Source organism: Lolium perenne, chromosome 3 (assembly GCF_019359855.2).
Source record: "Lolium perenne isolate Kyuss_39 chromosome 3, Kyuss_2.0, whole genome shotgun sequence".
Lineage (NCBI taxonomy): Eukaryota > Viridiplantae > Streptophyta > Magnoliopsida > Poales > Poaceae > Lolium > Lolium perenne.
Genome location: NC_067246.2, coordinates 194,137,081 through 194,142,666, shown reverse-complemented (window position 1 = coordinate 194,142,666; position 5,586 = coordinate 194,137,081).

Genomic DNA, 5,586 nt, shown 5'->3' with positions numbered 1-5,586 from the left:
TTGCGGTTTGGTTCCGAAAAACGCCGCAAAGGTTGCTTGATTGGTCTCGCAATAGGATCCAAGTTTAGGTGGTGCTCGGCAAGTTCCCTGGGTACTCCTGGCATGTCAGCTGGACACCATGCGAAGATTTTCCAGTGCTCACGGAGGAACTCGACGAGCACGCTTTCCTATGCGAGGTCCATGTTTGTTGCGATGGACGTCTTTTTCTTCGGATCTGTCGGGTGAATCTGCACTTCCTTAGAATCTTTTGATGTATTGAAAGTTGATTCCTTGTTGGGCCTCCCTACGTCTAGCAGCACATCATAATCAGTCATGAGCCTTGACGCTGCGTACTCTGCCTGCATCCCGAAAGTTTCTGATAGTCGATGAAAATCTTTGTCGCATTTATCGGCTAGCGCGAAGCTTCCTTTGACTGTGATTGGTCCCTTAGGTCCAGGTAACCTCCAAAGCAAGTACGTGTAATGTGGTACCGCCATAAACCTGGCATATGCTGGTCGCCCCAACAAAGCATGATACTGCGACGGGAAATCCACAACTTCGAATTCCAACCTCTCTATCCTGTAGTTTTCTCGGGTCCCAAACTGAATGTCGAGATTGATCTTCCCCAGTGGGTAACTTGGCTTCTCTGGTGTGATGCCGTGGAAACGTGTGTCGGTTGGATTCAAATTTGCGAGGGAAATATTCATCTTCCTTAGCGTATCTGCGTACATAAGGTTTAGACTGCTGCCGCCATCTATGAATACTCGAGATACATCGAATCTCGCAATTACTGCTGTTAAGATCAGTGCTGACGGCCCTGGTCGAGGAACTTGCTGTGGATGATCAGCTATTGTGAAGCCAATATCTTGCCCTGACCAGTTAAGGTACTCGACTGTTGGTGGTGGCATCTTCTCTGCCATAAACACCTGTCGCGAGATTACTTTCTGAGCTCTATTGGATGGCCTGCCTTTCTGAATCATCGAGACCGCTCCGTTAGAGTTAGGATCAACGTAGGGCGGTGGAGCAGGTGCTGCCACTATTCTGAGCTGATGTCGATTTTCGTCTGTGACCGCGGGAGGAGGTGGCAAGTGAATTTCACTCCTAGGCCCTTGAAGATTTCTGTGAGCTGCCTGAGCATTTGCATGTCCTGCCCATCTTAACATTGCCTGGAAATTTCGGCAATCCTTTTGCAAGTGTCCTGACTGTCTTTTTCCATTGCTATCGAGAAAGAAATGCATCTGACACGGCCCGTTCATCATCTCCTCGGGAGACAAAAAAGGTCTCTGGAACCTTGGCCCGCTATTTTGCCTGTTATCTCTATTGTCGCCTTGCTGTGCATTATTTCTCTGGTAGTCATCCCTACTGTTTCCTCCATTGTTTCCCCGAAAGCCAGCCGATATTTGGCCAGGTGCATCGTAACTTGAAAATTGACGGGGGAATCGACGTCTATTTTGGAAATTTCGACTGCGATCTTCCTCTGGGGACCTATGTCGTTTGTTATGTGCCGCATCTTCGCCATCTGCCCATCTGTTTGCTATCTCCATTAAAGCTGATACTATTCTTGGGTTTGTCCTCCCCAAGTCCTCTACGAAATCTCCTCGTCGAACTCCTGCAACAAATGCATCTCCTCGTCAAATATATTTTCTGCCGAGTTTTTGATGATGTTCCACCTTTGGATGTACTTCCTCATTGATTCATCATGCTTTTGTCGACATGACCTCAACTCTTCTAGTGTCGCAGGTTTTTTGCAGGTTGACCGGAAATTCTTGATACACACGTCCTCGAAACTTTCCCTGCTGTCGATGGAACCTGGGGGAAGCTTTTTTATCCATGATCTGGCGGCTCCGCTCAGATGTATCTGGATGCTCTGCATGGCTGTCGCTCTGGTCCCGCCTATTAATTTTACTGTCTCGAGGTAATCCACAAGCCAATCCTCGGGGTCTTGCAGGCCATCGAATTTCTTGAAACTATCGGGTAGCTTGAATCCTGATGGAACTCGAGTTTTTCGGACCCGTCGTGTGAAACATGGGAGTCCACAGATATCCTCTTCAGCAAGTTCTGGTGAATGCCGACGTTCCCTTCTTTCTTGTCGCGCTCTATCAACTCGGGCCTGAGTTGTTGTGTCCCTGGCTCCACTTGCTCTTGGTGGATCTTGCGCTGCTGCGGTAGGTCTCGGACTATTTTGCCTTGCAGTTCCTTCGGGAGGTGTGGCTGTGAACGCTGCTCCCATGGCTCCACACCCTGCCATGGCCATGTTGTACAACGCTTCTCTTGGATCTCCGGGAGGTGGCTTGGACGCTAAGATGAAAGCTTGTGTCGCCATGTACCCTGCTTCCGGTGTTTTTGGGATAATATTCCCCCTCGTGTCGATTGACATAAAGGACATGTCGAGGTTTTGAATTAGAGTTTCTCTTTCAGCTTCCGGTATATTTTGCAGCCGAGATCTTGCTCTCCTCCGAGCTTCTCTGTGACTATCTCCCGAAGTTTCTGAGTGTCGAATTAATTCCGCTCGTCGCCTGCTTGATGCGGAAGCTGCCTCCCTTCTTCTGTTCAAAGCAGCTGTCTGTTTTTCCAACTCTCTTCCAGCTCGGGCGAGTCTATATTGATAAGCTTGCAGTTCTTCGACTGTAGCAGTTGTTGATGACCCACAAGTATAGGGGATCGCAACAGTCTTCGAGGGAAGTAAAACCCAATTTATTGATTCGACACAAGGGGAGACAAAGAACACTTGAAAGCCTTAACAGCGGAGTTGTCAATTCAGCTGCACCTGGAAACAGACTTGCTCGCAAGGGTTTATCAGTAGTAACAGTTTTATAGCAGTAGCAGTAGTGAAATAACAGCAGCAAAGTAACAGAGACAGCAGTAGTGATTTTAGTAAACAGCAGGATTAAAATACTGTAGGCACGGGAACGGATGAACGGGCATTGCATGGATGAGAGAAACTCATGTAACAATCATAGCAGGGCATTTGCAGATAATAATAAAACGGTGTCCAAGTACAAAGCAATCAATAGGCATGTGTTCCATATATAGTCGTGCGTGCTCGCAATGAGAAACTTGCACAACATCTTTTGTCCTACCAGCCGGTGGCAGCCGGGCCTCAAGGGAAACTACTGGATATTAAGGTACTCCTTTTAATAGAGTACCGGAGCAAAGCATTAACACTCCGTGAACACATGTGATCCTCACATCGCTACCATTCCCTCCGGTTGTCCCAATTCTTGTCACTTCGGGGCCATTGGTTCCGGACAGCGACATGTGTATACAACTTATAGGTAAGACCATAAACAATGAATATCTTGATGAAACAATAACATGTTCAGATCTGAGATCATGGCACTCGGGCCCTAGTGACAAGCATTAAGCATAACAAGTTGCAACAATATCATCAAAGTACCAATTACGGACACTAGGCACTATGCCCTAACAATCTTATGCTATTACATGACCAATCTCATCCAATCCCTACCATCCCCTTCGGCCTACAGCGGGGGAATTACTCACACATGGATGGGGAAACATGGCTGGTTGATGTAGAGGCGTTGGCGGTGATGGCGGCGATGATCTCCTCCAATTCCCCGTCCGTCGGAGTGCCGGAACGGAAACTTCGGCTCCGCGACGGAGTTTCGCGATGTGGCGGCGTTACGGAGGGTTTCGGCGACTTCAACTTCTCCCCGTGCGTTTTTAGGTCGAGGCCGATAAATAGTCCGAAGGAGGGCGTCGGAGGCCGGCCGAGGGGGCCACACCACATGGCGCGCGGGCCCCCTTGGGCGCGCCGCCCTATGGTGTGGGGCCCTCGGGCCTCCACCTTAATTGTCCTTACGGCTCCGTCGATGCAGGAAAATAGGGCCTTCTGCATAAATTCCGAGGATTTTCCGAAAGTTGGATTTCTGCACAAAAACGAGACACGGAACAGTTCTGCTGAAAACAGCGTTAGTCCGTGTTAGTTGTATCCAAAATACACAAATTAGAGGCAAAACAATAGCAAAAGTGTTCGGGAAAGTAGATACGTTTTGGACGTATCAACTCCCCCCAAGCTTAGCTTATTGCTTGTCCTCAAGCAATTCAGTTAACAAGCGAGCGATAAAAGAACTTTCACGAACACATTTGCTCATATGATGTATATATTCTCATGCTATGGCTAATACTTAAGCAGTTCATAATGAGGTACATGCAAATAAGATCATCTAACAGCTATGTCAATCATGGAGAGGTACCAACAATTAATAATAAGCATCATGAATCATGTATATAAGCAAGATTTCAATGTTCATAAGAGAGTATGATAAAGTGGTATCTCGCTTTTTGTATTTGATTGGCAAAACATAAATGCCCGAGCACCTCTGGAGTTCATAGAAAGACTAGAAGTAGTGATTGTCAAAGATAAAAGCATCAAAGTTATACCACAATCAATCATATTTTGAGACAAGCATATTATACTAAGAATGACAGTTGTGCTCTCAAGATAGTGCTCAAAGAAATAATGGAGACACAACATAGAAGTAAAAGATCGACCCTTCGCAGAGGAAAGCAGGGATTAACATGCGCTAGAGCTTTTCATTTTTGAAATCAGGAGTAAAATTATTTTGAGAGGTGTTTGTTGTTGTCAACGAATGGTAATGGGTACACTAACTACCTCGCCAACCGGACTTCCAAGAGCGGCTCCCATGAATTATTTGCATATTTATGTGGCACTCCTTCCAACCTTTCTTACACAAACCATGGCTAACCGAATCCTCGGGTGCCTACCAACAATCTCATACCATGAAGGAGTGCCTTTTTATTTTAGTTTTATTATGATGATGACACTCCCCCCAACCTTTGCTTACACAAGCCATGGCTAACCGAATCCTTCGGGTGCCGTCCAACAATCACAAACCATGGAGGAGTGTCTATTTAAGTTAATTAATTCGGGACTGGGAATCCCATTGCCAGCTCTTTTTGCAAAATTATTGGATAAGCGGATGTGCCACTAGTCCATATGAGAGTCCGTCAGAAGTAAATGACAAGGTTGAAAGCTAAACACCACATACTTCCTCATGAGCTATGAAACATAAACACAAATTGAGAAGCATTTTGAAGGTTTTAAAGGTAGCGCATGAGAATTTACTTGGAATGGTTTGAAATGCCATGCATAGGTATTTATGGTGGACACTCTGGAATAACTTGGTTTTCATGTGTTTGGAAGCACGAGCAGAGTTCCCGCTCAGTACAAGTGAAGGCTAGCAATAGACTAGGGAGCGACAAATCAAGAGAGCAGTAACTGTCATAATCATGCTTGCGGCAAAATAAATTAACCGAGGCATAAAAGTGATACAAGAACTCTGAAGCAATATAGATCATTGAGGCTTAATTGACTTTTTGTTTAGTCATATGCATGCGTGAGCATGTGCCAAGTCGATATAAATGAATTATTCAGAGGAGGATACCACAATGCCATACTTACTTATGAATAAAACAATGCAAGCAAACATCCATGACATGCTACTCATATTAATAAATTGGAGCTAAACATGAGAGATCATGAACTACTAGACTTTCTCAAATAACATATACCTCACATGAACCAACTAAGCATGCTCACATGGATGAGTATATGTACAAAAA